Source organism: Rhinolophus sinicus, chromosome 15 (genome assembly GCF_057876585.1).
Source record: "Rhinolophus sinicus isolate RSI-liver-muscle chromosome 15, RSI-T2T, whole genome shotgun sequence".
Classification (NCBI taxonomy): Eukaryota; Metazoa; Chordata; class Mammalia; order Chiroptera; family Rhinolophidae; genus Rhinolophus; species Rhinolophus sinicus.
Genome location: NC_142515.1, coordinates 109,933,812 through 109,951,544, shown reverse-complemented (window position 1 = coordinate 109,951,544; position 17,733 = coordinate 109,933,812). Strand labels below are relative to the sequence as shown.

The window sequence follows — 17,733 nt, the reverse complement described above, 5'->3', positions numbered from 1 at the left end:
TCCATGTTTAATATTATCTGTAATAGACCTTTCTCTTTAGCCTTTGGGGTATCTATATTCTCTAATAATACGACTTTGTTTGGAAATAAGGTTGTACTTTGTTTGGAAATAAGAAAGCTGTTAAATACACTCACACACACTGACCCGCTCCCCCCAACACACCCACGCATACCCACACACACCCCACCAACTTCACTTTTCCCATGGCATGCTTCCACTCTCCATCTTGTTCACAAATATCTACTGAGCATCGACCCCATGCCTGATGCTGGATATACACATAAAACACTGAACAAGACCTGTATTGCTTGTAGTGGGGGAGTCAGGCATTATTGCAAACAAAACAAAATAATTATGCTTTTAAAAGAACTATCAAAAATTAGAGGGCTGTGGTAGAGAGTAATGAGGTAGATGGAGCAATCAGGTGAGGCCCCTCTTAGGAGGTAACATTTGAGCTGAGGTCTGGAGGTTGTGCGAAGCCCCCACACAGCAAGCAGATGGAGAATGCTCTGGGCAGAGGAGATGGCAGGTGCAAAGGCCCTGAGGTAGGAACCACTGGCAACTTGGAGAAGGCCAGAGTGGTTTGTGGGGTAGTAAGAGGTAGGACCTTGGAGGCCACAGTAAGAAGTTTGAGTGTTATTTTTTTTACTTTTTTATTGGGGAATATTGGGTCACAGTGTGTTTCTCTAGGGCCCATCAGCTCCAAGTCGTCCTTCAATCTAGTTGTGGAGGGTGCAGCTCAGCTCCAAGCCCAGTCGCCATTTTCAGTCTTTAGTTGCAAGGGGCACAGCCCATCACCCCGTGCAGGAATTGAACCCGCAACTTTGTTGTTGAGAGCTCGCGCTCTAAACAGCTGAGCCATTCGGCCGCCCCTCCAGCAGCTCGTTGCCTTCAACCTAGTTATGGAGGGTGCAGCTCACTGGCCCATGCGGGAATCGAACTGGCCACTCTGTTGTTCAGAGCTCGTGCTCTAACCAACAGCCATCCGGCCACCCTTGAGTTTTATTTTTTTTAATAAAATAAAATACAGTATTGTGTGAGTTACTACAGGATTTTAAGCAGGGGCTGGGCTAGCAAATCAAAAGATGTAAATACATTTTTCAGAGAATACTTTGGTCATGCGGCAGTCTCGATCAGTTGTCAAACTGGGATATTTGGTCCCTTGGAGGTACTTGAAGGCTCAGTGGTACCGAAGCTCAGGGATAACTTTCAGGGAATTAGCTTCTAGATTCCCAACATCCACATATTCTCCTACAATTGATGTCTGAAGTCACAAGTTATCCTTCTCCACTTCACAAAAGAAAGGCCTACTTCTTTTCCAGCCCAATCCTACTGGGTGTTTCATTTTGGGCAAACAAAGGGACAACTTGAAATATTGATATTGGTTAGGAGAAACTGATTAACTCTGATTGGATGACAAAGTCATTTGTAACTCTGGTGGTTTTCAACTCTTTACTTTCAACAAAATTGAAGGAGGACCCAATCAAATTGGCAGTTGATAGCTCATCCAGAGTTATTTTTCATGATAGATCACTGTGACTTTTATATTGAGGGAATTTAGAGAATATACGGGCAGTGCTATAACAAAGCTCCGTCCATTCATATCTGTTTATGTGAACAAGCTTTTTCAGTGCTTACATTGAAAAAAAAAAAGGACAAGGAAAATAAGATTACATTGATGCTTACTAACCCTATTTCATTCTAGTAGTAAATAATATTCACATGAACCTGTTGGGAGAAAAAGACAGTTCCATTCATCTCATTAAAGGATGCATTTTGGGGGGTGGGGGGTGGGAGATGAGGGTAAGGGGGATCATATATATGGTGATGGAAGGAGAACTGACTCTGGGTGGTGAACACACAATGGGATTTATAGATGATGTAATACAGAATTGTACACCTGAAATCTATGTAATTTTACTAACAGTTGTCACCCCAATAAATTTAAAAAATAAATTAAAAAAAAAGGATGCATTTTCAGTATAATTTGACTTATGTTTAATTACCTATTAAATTTTGTTGGTTTATCAATTGCATACTAATAAAATTATAATGGTGACTCAATTTAGAAGGAAAAAATATTTAACACTTAGATCCTATGGTTAGATCCGAAATTTTACTTTGTACCCATAGTTTTGTTGCAAAAGGCTTTAAATATAAAGGTATATTAGGTTAAAACTCTTGGAGGGAATATCCAGCAATACAAGAAAGCCTATTTGTATATTTTTAAAAATGGATGATGACGGGCATTATTGCGGTGGTATTTAGATTCCATTGAATATATTTTAAAAAATTATTGTGCGTTTTATGTAAAATGCCGATATTTACAACATTGCTTTCCTAGCCACCATTTAAACTCAGCATAAAATTTTAAATGAGGGCTAATTTACGCCTATGGGGCAGAGTTCAGAGTTTGTCACAATCCTGGGAGCAAGAAAAGGTGAGGAATATGGTGACTCGGCCTAGTCTGGCGGTTGTGGGGATGGAGGGACGCGGAAAGTTCTGAGATGAATTTTTGGGGTGGAACAGATTCATCATTTGTCTAGTCAGTTGTGGAGGGAGGGAAAGAGAAGTCATGGACGGCTTCTAGCATTTGCTTGAGCATCTGGGGAGGCGTTGCCTGTGATGGGAAAGGATTTAGTGGGAAGGAAAATCAGGAAGTCTGGTTGATTGTCTCCTAGGAATCTCAGACTTGATATGACATGTCCAAGCAGAGCTGGCAGGTAGGCAGGTGATGAGGTGAGCGTGGAGCTAGGAAGGCCTGCTCTGTGTCTCCCGGGGTGGGTGTGCCTGGCCTGTAGAGAGCCTTATTTTGCATGTGCTTTTGAGTTTGTGGGTCTCTTTTGCAAAGGCAGATTTCTCCTTTCTCGCTAGTTAGAACTCATTTCTTTTCACCAATTTTCTGTCCCTCTTAAAGGTATGAGTAAGACTTTATCCTTATTGGTCTTTTGGCACTGTGTCAGATTATCAGAATGGAGGTGTGGAGTGAGGGAGAATTGTGTCAGTGATTTAGAACAGTGGCTTTCAAACTTTTTGACAGTGACTCACGGTAAGAGAGACATTTTACATCATGATTACTTACTTTCCCGCAGGCATATATGTGGATGTGTGACTGTGTACACACACGCTTATTTATTGGGAAAATGGTGCTTACCCTTGCTACCTGTGTTTCACTCTCTTTTCTGTTTCTTTCTTTTTTTGGTAGTAAATTATATATAACATTTACCATTTTAACCATTTTTAAGTGTACATTTCTGTGGCATTGAGTGCGTTAACATGGTTGTGCAACCATCACCATCATTCATCCACAGAACTTCTTTCTCTATTTCATTTTATTTAAAAAAAATGCTGGTTGCCACTACAGCATTGATTTGAAAACTCCTTAATCATGATCAACCCTGACTTATGTAGTATTTTAATTTTCCAAATATCACGTATTCCAGTATTTTGCTATTATTTTATCCCAGTTGTCTTCCTTTCAACGTGACTTCCAAGCCTCTTTATTTTCTCTTGGTTGAGATTTGTTCCTTATGTGTACAGACAAGATCATGACACAGGTTTGATGCTGCTATTAGAAACTATCTTTGTGTCCATTTTCTGAAAATGTCGATTCTGGAGTTCTCGCCAGAGAATTACCTCTGAAAAGTGTAATGTCCTGTGATGTGGGTGCATTTGTCACCTAAGTACTTTCTGTTCATTTACCTTTACTGTGAAGTTGGGAATTTTTTTTCAATGAAAAATGTAATACCCCCAGAGCTCAGGTAATGTCTTGCTACTTTTGAAATTCGCCTTTGCTTTGGGATAGATTTAGATTCACAGAAAGCTGTGAAGATGATACAGAGAGTTCCCACACACCCCTCACGTAGTTGAGCCCAATGTTAACGCCTTATAGTACTGTGATACATTTGTCACAACTAAGAAACCAGCGTGGGTACATTACTAACCCCACACTTTACTTGGACTTCATTTGTTTGTCCCTAAAGTCCTTTTTTCTGTCCAGAATCCTGTCCAGGACCCCACCTTAATGTTAGTTGTCATTTCCCCTTGAGAATCACCTTGGTTGTCACGTTGGTCAGACTTCCCTTGTGTTTGAAACCCCGACAGTTTTGAGGAGGGCTGGGCAGGTATTGTATAAAATATCCCTTAGTTTCGGGTTGTCTTTTTCTTCATGGTTAGATTGGGGTGCTGGGTTTGCCAGAGGAAGACCACAGATAGAAATTGCCCTTCTGACCACATATCACATATTGATGACATATCAACATGAGATATCACTTTGAAGTTGATCTTAATCACCTGGCTGAGGTACCGTTCGTCAGGTTTTTCTACTTTTTTTCCCTCACCTCATTCCATGCTGCACTCTGGAGGCAAGTCATTAAGTAAAATTAAGTTCCATCTGCATAAAGTATTTGGAATTCTTTTGTACGGGAGATGTGTCTATTCTCCCTAATTTATTTATTTATTTGGTCATTTGTTGGTATGGACTCAGAGATACTTACTTTATACTTTTGAGTTATAATCCAATGCTAGATGTGCCCTGCTGTTGTAATGTCCTTTATCCTTAATCTTACTTATGAAGTTACTCACATCTCCTTACACATTTCTCAGACATTTTTGTGACTTTCAGTTTAATTACTACCCTGCAATGCCAGCTCTTAATGATGTTCAGGGGGACCTGACGTCCGTAGAGCCGACACTTAATGAATTCCAGAAAATGACGCATTGTCTCTGAGAGAACCCCACCGAGGAGCAGTTACTACCTTGGGACTCAAGAAATAGATTTGACCATAGAACAGAGTTGCAATATGTCCCAAGAAAAGTGTAGGAGGCACTGACACCTGTCACGGGAGGGCATCTAGATAGTGAAGAGGCTCCGTGCCTCCCCCCTGAGACTGCCCAAGGCGGGGCCAGAAAAAGACTACTGTTCATTCCGGGGTGGAGGGTCCTCGAGTAGTTAGCCTATGATCTCAAACACAGTTTGAGAAAGCTTTCAGGGTAACTGGCCTCATTGAAGATTTTGTTTATATTATCTTGACTTCATCTTCTGCGAATGCTGTGTAATTGTATTTGGTTGAAAGCCAGAAGAGCAATATTTGAAAAACTTTCTTCCTTCTGTCCTCTCCATCCCCGTTTTTCTCCTGGGTGTTCTCAAATATCAGCAGTGATCTATTGCTTTGCTGAGAAAGAAAGATTGCTTTTGGGGATTCGGTGATGAGAGCAAATGAGAGCTGACTTCAGCTCTTACTAGAACTGAATGCTCTGGGAAGCTTGGCTGGCTCTGTGCATGTCTCTGATAAGCCTTTGTAGGGTATATTTGTTAGAATGTGAAGAGTTGAAGCAATGGCAAAGTATGAATAGTATATTATTTCAGCTTTTAGAAATGGTTATATAAAAATAATAAATACTGATTGGCTAGGTACAGTGGCTGTAGAGTTTGTGTGTGTGTGTATGTGTGTTTTTTAACTGTGCTTTGATCTGATTAGTAACAACAGCAAAATGTGTCTTCCTAAAACCGTTTACATGCGTTAAAAGCAGATCCTGAAGAGTCAGCCTGAAGAAAATCTTGTTAACCTTTCAGCAACACACTGAAAGATAGAATTGCAGACAAAAATGACTTAATCTTTAGGGACACTTTCTTTTGGCAGTGAAGGGGACCTCAGACTCCCCACAGGGCTGGGAACGCCTATTCACTTTTCTTTGTTCTTATCCAGAAATTGAAGCTGTGTTTTCGGCACAACCCCAGATCCTTCACTTGTGGGTAGGATTGTAGGTTTTAAACCTGAGCAGGCCTCCCCAGGCTTCCGCTGTTCTCTTCCCGTCTGTTATTTCCCTAGATGATCTCACCTGTTCTCTTGGGTTTTTCTATCTATAGCAGGAACTTGAACGGGCGTGGTGGTGGGGTCTCACCTGTTCAGGTGCCCGAAGAGATCTCCCTTGCTGCTAAATGAGTGTGTCCTGACCTGAGCTGTTGGGCTCAGTGCCCTCTCAGGCCTCCCCCAACTGCTCCTCCTCTGGCAGAGCCCCTCCTGGTGAATGGCCGCACTGTGCATTCGTTTGCGTGCGCCAGAAATCAGCACGCCTTCTGTGACTCCTTTCATCGTCCCCATGCCCTGTGAATCATCAGGTATGGCTGGAGCTTCTTCACAGGGTCTCCTGCCTCCATCTTATACCTCCCCGCGTCTGTTCTCCGCATTCCTCCTCGAGCAATGTGTCTAAATCATACATCCTTTCCCGTGGTTCCTCTTACAAACAGCCTTTGTGGAGCTTCTTACCTGCAGGATAAGTGCAGATGCCTGAGTGTGGCACAGGAGGCCTTTTGTGATGTGGGCCCTGCTCACCTCCTCAGCCTTCCTCCCCCTGCTTCTCACTTCCCCTCATTCATAGAGCCTCCCCTCCCCTCTCCCCCAAACACTTCTCTTCTGTGGCTAAGCCCTCTCTCATCTGACTGACACCCTCAGGCCTGCTCCACACAGCACTGTGCACTTCTCTCAGCACAGGGCACTTAATCCTCTGTTTTGAAATCGCCTTTCTCACACTACCCGAGGTCCTATCTGAGTCTCAATCAACAGCCCCTACCCTAGCACCTAACACCTAGGTGAAGAGCTGCTAACTGAAGGAATGCAAGCTTCTATTTTTAAATGTAAGCCTTTTAAATTGATTACTTGTCATGTTTCACATGTCCTTCATATCCAAGCTCACAAACCATATTTGCCCTCAAAACCACAGTCCTGATGATATTTGTGTTAGGGGCTGTGGTTTTTTTAATTGGGTTTTTTGCTCTATCTATGTGTGCCCCCTGGCACTGCCTGCAGGTTGTGTGGGCCTGAGAGGGTTGCACAATGGATGCATTCAGTCATGGTTTTCATGGCCATAACCATGTAAAGTGAATTTTCTTTCACTGTAATAGATCTCATAATTTAGCTGTTCTTAGAATGCACGCTTTTAAACAGGGTTCTTGATATGTATAAAAATTGTTTTCGAGCCATAAAAACCTTGTTGGGTTTTTTTAGGGGGTGACATTTTTTAGCAAAACTTTTGCCATTTATATAATTATGGAGCCCTCAATTGGAATCAATTAGGAAAATAATATAATAGGACCAGAATCCTAATTCTGGTTTTCATTGCAATTTTTACTTCTCCTAGATGTGTCTTTTTACAGACTGGAGTGATTTGACTTGTGTTCATTTGTATCTTTATATGGAAAAATACAGTTGAACCAAGTTTATTAGTAATTCCAGGTGTATTTTGACAGGTTAATCTAGAATAAAAACAGGCAAAACAGTTTCTTCATATTGACATTCCTGAATCAAAAAAGTAGAATGGAAGTCTGGAGAGCTGTGCCAGAACTAGTTAGTGCTGGAACCGCGGTGCTCATTGGACGAGGGATTGCCTTCCGAAGTGACTTAACTGGACAGGAAAAGTCTGATTCTCAGCTGGCTTCATTCCGTCTGCCGCTCGCTGGCTGGACTGATTATTTATAGCTACTCATCGCAGTATTTAACAGTAAAGTACCTGCATGAATCCATTCAATCAGGTGTGCATCCTGAAGAAAAAGCTTAGGCAGATTCAGTAGCCCAGGAAGAGGTGCCCATGGGTGTTGAAAAGGACAGGAGACACTTGTGAGAAGCACATTTCAGATGAGTGAAGGTACCCCTGTGAACAAGAGGAAGGGGTGTTTCACCACTGGGAACCCAGCGTCCATCTTCGGCAAAGCTCATAGCTGGATAGCCAGAGAGGAACTGACCTTTTGGTTGTTTTAGACTTCGTGTATGCTGTGAGCATTGTGCTTTGGTTTGCTTTTTACTCATCATGATGGATCAGGGAGAAACTAAAATACTTCTTAGATGGATCTCAATATATCGGCAGCAGCATTGATTGGTTCTGTAAAGGTATTATGAATATGTTGTGATACCAGCTTCTTACTGCTGAAGAAGGTAGCAGGGCTTGGGATTTCAAGGTTCAGTGGAGAAATATAATTTCCCAAGGTAGTAGTCTCTGTCTGGGAACACCGATATTAAGATAATGGGGTCACCTGGGAGCTTGTTACTTTAGTTTTAAATGAATTGCCATCAAATTATTAGTTTGTTGTTATAGCACATGAAATATGACTCTAGAGTAATAGTGATTCCTCCCCCCTCCCCCCCAATAAATGTAAAAAGAATGTGGCCACTTTACAGACAATTACTGTGATAGTCTAGACAGTATTTCACAGATGTTGTGGTCAAAGCTGTGTTTTGGACCCATTGTTTTAGGATTGCCTTTGTTACTAATTTATAAATGATACAAGGAAAAGTCTTGTTTGCATACTGCAGTCTTTCCCAATGTTTCCCCCCAAAGCAGTGAGGGTAGAGTTTTGAAAAGTCTGCTATAAGCATGAAAATTCTTTGAAATTAAAAAAAAAAAAATTCAAAATTTATTGAGAATTTTCCTTCATTTAAAAGTTACTCTCTGGTTGTTTTCCAAAAATCTTTTAGTAAAATTCATGTTTCAGGAAATGGTCATAGCTGCCGCGTGACATTCTTTACTGCATAGATACACATACCAGTTTGAGAAACACGGGTTTAGTGCCATACCTGTTTTTTCCCTCCTGTCAATTCCTGTTGTTTTTACCTAGCTTGTTCAAGTATTTCGTTTAGAAAACATGGCTCTGAAGGGCACGTGGCTCTTGGGCTAAAACTAAACTTCGGTAGGAAAGATGATTTGCCACCTGTGAAATCGTCAAAGAAACCCACAGATGCGTTTGAAGGTAGTTCTCAGAGAATAGCTTCAGTAAAAGCACCGACACTGTGTGGTCTCCCTAGTTGACGATTGTGAAAATGGACCTAGTCAGTAATTCACAGTGATGTCGTACCTTGTACACATTGACTTTAGGGTTGTGCCATCTTGGGGATGTCGCTTCCTCTAGCTGCCACTAAATTATTGATAACAGGTGAAGTCTGGTTTAAATAACAATCCAGACAATGGTCCAGTTAATAGTTACGGCAGATGTGTGTAATGTTACTTTTTAGTGAAGTACCGTGTTTCCCCGAAAATAAGACCTAGCCGGGCAATCAGCTCTAATGCGTCTTTTGGAGCAAAAATTAATATAAGACCCGGTCTTATATTAAAATAAGACCGTGTGTTATATATAATATAAAATAAAATAAAATAAAATAAAATAAAATAAAATAATATAATATAATATAATATAATATATAATACCGGGTCTTATATTAAAATAAGACCGGGTGTTATATATTATATAATATAATATAATATAATATAATATAATATAATATAATATAATATAATATAATATAATATAATATAATATAATATAATATAATACCGGGTCTTATATTAATTTTTGCTCCAAAAGACGCATCAGAGCTGATTGTCCGGCTAGGTCTTATTTTCGGGGAAACACAGTAATTCTTCTAGGACCATGATTAATCTTTATCTCTTAAAATTGGGCTGTGCTAATCCAGTTAATCCATTAAAAATTGGATTTAAGTAATTGCCCTTGTATCATACTTTATGGTTTACAAAGTACTTTCACATGCATTGTGCTTAGGTAACCAGGTCTGCATTTCCAGTTTATAGATATGGAAACAAGTTTATGAAGGTTAAACCATTTAAGATTACAGAGCTATGAAGTGGCAGAAGAGGCACCTAAGGTGAGGTGTCCTCTCTGGATCCACTCGTCTACCTTGTATCTAAAGTGAAATAGGTTGGAAAACCATTTTCCCAGTTAGATATGCTGATCATCTGCTCTCTGTAGAAGGAGATTCAGTCTGAGACTGATATGTGGAAGCAATTGAATTCTTCAGCAAACTCTAGGGTTGTATGGTTCCCAGCAAACCCGTGAAGAAAATGGCTCTTGTAAGAGTGACCCAGAGTTGGGTTTCAGTAATCCTTTGTTGTGTGCTAGTTTCTTTAGTTTCACACTCTTTTACAATGTTGCTCATCCACTGACATGCAGTTGCATAGCTTTTGAGAGGATCTGGAAAATGTAAGTCTCATTTTCCGATTACTTGTGGACCACATGCCATTGTTACATGTGCCGAGAGGCTGCCTTTCGTCCTCAGTGGATGTGTGATCCTGTTAGTTTGCTTTGCTTTGTGATTAGATATTGTCAGCTTCGAGTAACAGAAAACCCTGACTCAACTAGCTCAAACAATAAAGAATGTATTATGTCACCTAACAAGAGGCCAGGAGCCATGGTGGTTCTGGGATGGTTTACACAGCAGGGGAGTGTCAGCACCGGGCAGCCAGGTGCTCCCTACCTGTCTGTGCTGCTGGCTCAGTGCTGTCCAGCTCCCCTCAAAGTTGCAGGAGGGCTGCGGGCTTCACAGCCTTGCGTCCTCCCACTGGAACACCCAAAGGCAGGTTAAAAGAACCTTTGTCACAGGTCAAAGATGGGTCCGTACTCAGGGAGCCACTTAAGGAGTGGTGAGACCCCTGAGATTTGCTTCGTGGCGGGGGTGACCCAGGCACTGAACACACCAGGACTGCACCCGAGGCGGGGAAGGGGGTGGGTGGCTGCAGACCAGCAGCAGTGCCCGTCGGGGAGTTTGTCACTGGAGCTGAGTAAGGACTGAGGTCTAGGGCGACGTTTCTCAGAGTGTAGTCCTGGGATCAGCAGAAGCAGCACCACCTGGGAACCTGTCAGGCCAGTTCTCAGGCCCCACCCACGGGCTACTGAACCTGACGCTGGGGGAGGGGCCTGCGATCTGCTTAAACAAGCCCGCCGGGTCGTTCTGATGCCCGCTCAGGTTTTGAGAACCGAGGGTTGCAGGGTAAGGCATCTAAGGAAGCTTGTTTCAGAATACACTTTTGCTTGAAGATGAAATAATAAGAAATGGTGTTGTAGGTAAAACAATGGGGTGGTTTTCAGCACAGCTCACGAGCCCAGGATTTTAGCACACTTAGACTACGTAGGTATTCTTTCCATATGTTGTCCAGATTCAGCTGTTGATTCCATTTTTCTGAAAAAGTTCTGGCATGGTTAGGGGATCCAGGTTGAGTTTTAGTGTGTGCCCATTCGGGTCACCCGTTGGGGTTCCCTATGCCCTGGCATGCCTGGTAAACAGGTGGGTTACGCCATTGCAGGTCCCCTTCCAGGGGAGAACTGGGGAACTTTCTCAGGGATAACCCATTCATTCTGAGGGAAGTGAGTCTGGCCGACAAGCTTGGCCCAGTAACAAAAAGTCTCAGTTACTGGATGGGAGTGGCCACTTACAGTACAGGGTGGTGTGTGTACTCAGATCCGTCTCCTGGCCTAGCTCCCTCTGGGCACGTGGCCGTGTGTGTGTATGTGTGTGTGTGTGTGTGTGTGTGTGTGTAGGGGGTGGTGGGGCATGAGGAAGGATATTACTTAAGTAAAAACTGAAAGAAGTGTTCTAAAAATTGTATGAGAAACTGGGGTGGGCGGAAGCAGCACAGGCACAGCCCACACTGAAGGGAGCCTCCACATCCTGCCCGACTCCCCCCACCCCTGCCTCTGGTCAGGGATGCTTGCAGAAGGAGCAGGGGTGGGGCCCGGCTGCAGGGTGGGAGCTGAAAAGAAGGAATAGAATTGGGAGGCGGGCCTAGGAGAGCTGAGCTTCTCCTTTGACGCTTTGGGGGAAGAAAGGCCTACCCAACCAGACCACAGACTGGGGATTCCCTGTAGCTCTTTCCTGGCGCAGTGGGAACATTTGCTCGCTGAAGGGGCAGGGTAGAGAAGGGCAAGACGGAGAAGGGCAAGAAGCAGAAACCCAAGTTCACGTGTGGTGTGTGAGTTTCCTAGGGCTGCCATAACCAAGTATCACAAACGGGGTAGGCTTCACACACCAGCCACTGTCTGAAAGCAAGGTGTTGGCAGGGCTGTACTCCCTCTGAAACCTGCAGGGGAATCCTTCCCTGCCTCTTCTTAGCTTCTGCTCAGCACGCTAATCTCTCTGTCATCACATGGCGTTCTCCCTGTGTGTCCCCGTGTGTTCACATGACTGTCTTCTTAGAAGGACACCAGTCCTATTATATTAGGGCCCACCCCACATCAGTATGGTGTGGTCTTAACTAATTACGTCTGCAGTGACCCTATTTCTAAACAAGGTCACATTCTGAGGTACTGGGGGTTAGGACTTCAGCATATCATTTTAGCAGGGAGGACACAATTCAACCCATAACATACAGACTCTTGTAAGCCCTTGCGAGGATCTCCTCACCGCCTTTCCCTGCCCTCCCCCACCTCTGGGGCCCCTAGGAAGTAACTTCAGCGTTAGGCTCATGCTCTGCTAAGTGACTGGCTGCGAATTTTCATTTCTCAGACCTGCACTTGGGGGTCTGCCACTGCTTTGGATTGCCAGAGTTCAGGGGCAGCTACGAGCCCCACAGGTTTCTTCCCAACTCATTGAACCTGGCCTTTTGGTCAAATGGCTTTTATTTCTGAATTATTTGCATACCTGTAAGAGCATAGCTAAGGGACATCTTCATTTTATTTACACAGAGTTGTGAGTGCTGGGGACCATTATTTTTTATTTTATGATTTTTTTTTCTTGTGAGAAATAGATAGGTAGATTGATGAGTATTTCTGTATTTGTCAAAGCTTAGCAAATAGGCAAAACCTTGAAATTAAACCACATTCTTTTGATTAGAATTCATTCAGAGAAATACAACTCCTGAAACAGCTGCCAGGCTCTGTGTGCTGTGTTGAGTCTGTGTATCTTCAATTTGTTTCACTCCCACTTTAAACTTAGCAGATGAAGACCTGTGGGTTGACTCCCTTGCAGAAGCAGCTCCTGTGAGCCATTTATTGGTTTGGTGGGAGAATCCTTCTGTTGTGTGCTGGAAATGCTTGAATCAAGGAGATTAGTCTGTTTCTGCTCCCATATATTTTAACTGCAATTATCCGGGTGTGTAATAGGGCTAAGCATAAAGCATAGCTGCTGTCACTGTGAATTTTAGTACTTCACCTGTACGTCTACTTTCAGGTGGATGAATGTCACATCCAAATTGCCTGTTAGTTTGACTCTCATGTAACTTAATTAGCAGATTCATGTTTTGGGAAAATCTGATCTGTGATCTTGCAAATGGTTATGGTTGGTGTAATTCGTGGGTAATTAGGCGCCGTCACAGTGACTGTTCTAGTCATTAGAGGGCTAAGGTAATTTGAGGTTGAAATGTGAGTGAGATGGAGAAAGCACTGGCTCTATATCCCTTAATCTTTTAATCCATTTAACCTGGGTTGTAAATTCAGGCTTCGTTTTAATTTGAAAGTATGTTTAGGTAGTTGGGAGGGAGTTTCATTAATTTACCACATTTAGACCATAATTAAGGGAGGAAGGTTCTCACAAATCGCCTAAACTTCAAGTTATCGTGGTTACCACAGTAAGGGTCCATTAAAGTTATGCTGCTCTCGTTGGAAACTGACACTCTAGAATTAAAAAAGAAGCCTAAAACCAAACCAAACAAGCCCAACAAACACAAAGCCCAGTTCAGAGATGTGTCGTGGGCATTGTCCTTGGGAGTTCAGAAATATGTTTGTGGCATATGGTAAAGGGCTTACTTATATGGATGGCCACGCCGATATCAGGTAACCTGGTCCCTCGCTGCGTTAAAGGCCTGTCCCTTCAACACACACTATTTACATTTTCTTTTTATTTCTGCTTTTGAATTGGGGCTAAAAGGGGAAACTGGAGAAAGAAACTGAAGACAGAAAAACTTCAGGAGACCTGCACACCTGTAATACTGACTAATGAAAGAAGGGGGAGTAGGAAGCTGGTAAAGAAAGGGAGAAGAGAAAAACAAATCTAGCGTCTGGATTGTGGGAATTCTTTTAATCTACACTCACCCCCCCCAACCTCCCCTTTAGGGATTTTGATCAGGTAGATGGTGATTATAGGTATTAATCATAGGAAATTAAATCACCAGTCTTTTGTATTATTGTTTTCTCAGTGATTCATGTCAGTTTTCTATTCCACTGTAATTATTCAGGTGGTTCATAAAAACCACTTTTATTCCTGTCTGTTTAGGGACACCCTTAAGTATTTTGTCACATTAGTTATTTTATTCCAATTTGTGTTTCGGTTGTTTAACATTATTGTAAAAGCCCTCTGTGTACACATTCAAGATAGTTAATCTCTGGATTACTTTTTAGTAGTACTTTTTTTTTTTTTTTTTAAGGTTTCTTTTGGTTCCCCAAATGAAGGCTTTTGGTATCCAAAAGTTATTTAGGCTATTCTAGTTTGTGAGTTTTTTAAATTTATATAACTTTGGGAGTGTTTTTCTTGTAATGTCTCGTTTTGGATATATTTGGCAGCACAAAGCACATATTGTTTGTACTATAAAATGTAATCCCGATTAAGTGGCTTTAGTACACATCTATTATAGTAAATAAATGAAATATTTAGATTTTAGTTTTTATGGAGATTGGAGCCCTAACATTTTTCATGGGAGTTGAAGCCCTGAAAGTTAAGTCTCTTCTGGCCTTCAGAGAATGGAGGGCTAGGCTGATTTAGCCTCTTTGTGGCATGGCACACAGGGTAGCCAGGCTGATCTTACCCTTGGAGCTGTGTTCTCCCAGAGGGGGTGTCTTATTCAAATTTGTACAAAAGCATCGTATGGGCGAGTCCTGAACTTGACTCTGCTTGCTACAATTTTTATTATACTGAGTTTGTATTCCTTTTGTAGCCTAAAACATTCATCGAGGAATTAAATTAAAATTGTTAATTTTTAAAACCGAGAATGTCGTAGCATACTGGTTTTTCCTCGCCGTTAACTAACATATCACACTTTGTAGTTTAAAGCATAGGGCTGTGTATTCTCATTTGGTCTGTATAACTTCATAAAGCAGATCTCATCTGGCAAACAGAGATCATGAAACCAAGATTCTGGATGTAGAGAACTAACATTTATGGAACATCGAACATTAAAAAAAAAAGTATTAGTTTACTTAATTCATAGACCCTCCCAAGAGAAAATAGCCTTAGCTCCATTTTATTGAGTTTGTTGAGGCTCATGCCTCTGAACGTTTCAGTTCTTGTCACAACTGAGAAGTGTTGGAGCTGAGACTGGATTCCAGACTTTGAATGTCTCACATTTACAGACATGATGTCAATTGAAATGATTAGAAAATTCTCACTTGCTCTCATTTCTTTCTTTAGTTCCCCTCTATTTTAAGATGAGTAAACCAGGAAAAACAAGATGGAATAGTACCATTTATCTACATGTATTGAAATGTTCTTAATTCATGTAAGCTGAGAAAGTACAATACCGAGTTATGGGAAGTTTGACTTAAAGATTATTTAAAACAATTTTTATTTAATACATAATTTAGCTCAAAGGCTTTGATCAAAATGTCCATGATCATGGTGACTTAAAATTAACATATTCGTTTGATTGCAGATCATCCTTATAATTAAATGCTTAGTGTTAAAATATTTTTCCCTGGATTAAAAATAGAGGGAACTTGTTGAACTTTTGAATTTTCACTCATCCTTATCCAGATCATTACATTTTCCAAATTGATGATGCCCCAGCTGGAGAGATTTTCAAAGACTATTTTGAAATAGTCTGTATTACATTCATTAATAGGCACAAAACTTTGCATAAATCATTAACTGAGTTTCAAAATTATGCATATACAGAGGGTACCAAAAAATGTATATACATTTTTAGACAGAAAAACTGTATTAAAATTGTAATAATATATACCAATAAAAAATATGAACACAAGTCACGTTTGACTTCTGCAATCACAAGAGGTGCTCAAAGTGGTTACCATCAGCCAAACACTTTGGCGAACTACTGCTTGAGCAACATTGACTGAAGTGTCCTCTTGTATACATTTTCTTGGCACGCCCGGTATAATATCTCAAATGTACCAAATAGGACCTGGGGAAAACAAATATTGTGCTGTAAGCAGTGATTAAAAGACAATATGCTGGTGATAGAAAACTGGCATTGCACGGTTACCAGAAAGCCCTGGAGCATATTGGTTAAACTAGTAGGTTATAAATACAGGCTCTGCCCTCGAGGAATGTATATAGTTTTAAGAGGAGCACGTGACTTTGGTGACACACGAAGTATTGTATGTTTATGAGCTGAGTTTTTAATTTAGTTCCTTATGTCTTTTCTGGCTTCGTATAATGTTGGGTTAGGGCTAGGGATGGGGTGGAAAGAACAGAACAGAAAATGGGACAAAGATGGGTGGGATGAAGAGAAGTGGGTGGGAAGGAGAGCAGCTGGCAGAGTTAGGGAGGAGACAGCTGGTAAGGAGGAGTAGGGCCCAGGAAGTTAAGAAATGAGCTAAGGTCAGGAGCCCGAGGGGGTCGTGGGCAGGACTGTGAATAAGATGGTGAGACACAGGTAGCTATGGTCATGATTACCTGAGTCAAGAGTATTTTTTTCCAGCCGCAAGTTAGGGTAGGAGTTCAGTGACAGAGAGATGTGCCTGGAGCCAGAGCCTCTGGGTTTGAATCTGACTTCCTACTTATTAGCTGGTGACTTTTTTTTTAATTGGGGAATATTGGGGAACAGTGTGTTTTTTTCAGGACCTACCCATCAGCTCCATGTCAAGTCGTTATTTTCAGTCTAGTTGTGGGGGGCGCAGCTCACTGGCCCATGTGAGAATCGAACTGGAGACCTTGGTGTTATGAGCACGGTGCTCTAACCACTGGGCCAACTGGCCGCCCCAGCTGGTGACTTTGGGCAGGTTGCCAACACCCTCTGTGCCTTAATTCTCCTTTCTCTAAAATATGGGTATGACTTATAGTGCTGATCACAGAGTTCATTGTAAGAATTAATTACATACGTACACATAAGGCGTTTAAAACAGTGCAGTTTGTGAAGTCTCCATCCTGACCTGCTGTGCAATTAAGGCTGTCGGCATTCTAGTGGTGGTGCTGCTGGGAACGGCAAGTGCTCTGATCCAGCCTGCGCCTTCTCTAGCTTGCAGGGGAGAATCCTTCCCCCGCCAAGGTATTGTGGCATCTGAGAAGCCAGAACTAGTGCAGGTAGTGAGTCCCCGGGCTTGGGGTTTGAATCCTGTCTCTGGCTTACTAGCTGTGTGATCCTGAGCCTCAGTCTTCTCATCTGTAAAGTTGGGACAATAATGGTGCCTTCTCCCCAGAGCTGTGTCCTCACAGACAGACGTAAAGGGGTACGTGTAAGGAAACTCTCCTGAGGGGAATATGCAGTTGGCAGCACCTACCAACGTGTGTGCCTGCATTAAAGAAGTGACACTTTCAAGAGTTAAAACAGTGGGATAAGTTTACAAAGATATACTTACAGCGAAGTCTGTTTATACTGGGGGGAAAAACGAGAAACAACGTGCGTGTGCAACAGTACATCTGTATAGATAATGTCGTAAAATATTTAAGAAAGATGTCACGATATTGAATTGTTTATAGAAAAAAATTACGGACAGATGTTGTCGTGCGGGAGACCCTGCTCGCTGCGCCATTTGTCGTGCAGGAAGGCCTGCGGGGTCTCTGCTCCCGCTCCCCACACAAGAACGCAGGAACTGGTGAGGCCAAAAAGGAACACCCACGGAGCCATAGGTAGGGGAGTCATACCACTATATTCTCTCTGGCGGCACTATACTCTCACTGGAGGCTGGATCCACACTGTCCGCAAACCGCCATCCACGCTTGCCAGCCCAGCCGCCATCTTCTTGCTAGCCCCCATTCTTCTTTCTTTCTGCTAGCGTAGCCACAGCAGTTATACCAGTGGCCAATGGCTCACTGGTCACAGCCGACGGCCAACTAGCCACAG

The 17,733-nt window shown here is 42.3% G+C and overlaps 1 protein-coding gene across 2 annotated transcripts in view; it reads left to right on the top strand.

Moving 5' to 3' along the window:
* The window catches only part of TMEM131L (transmembrane 131 like), a 145,638-nt gene that overhangs the window by 8,093 nt on the left and 119,812 nt on the right, over positions 1-17,733 (top strand). The window lies entirely within an intron of this gene.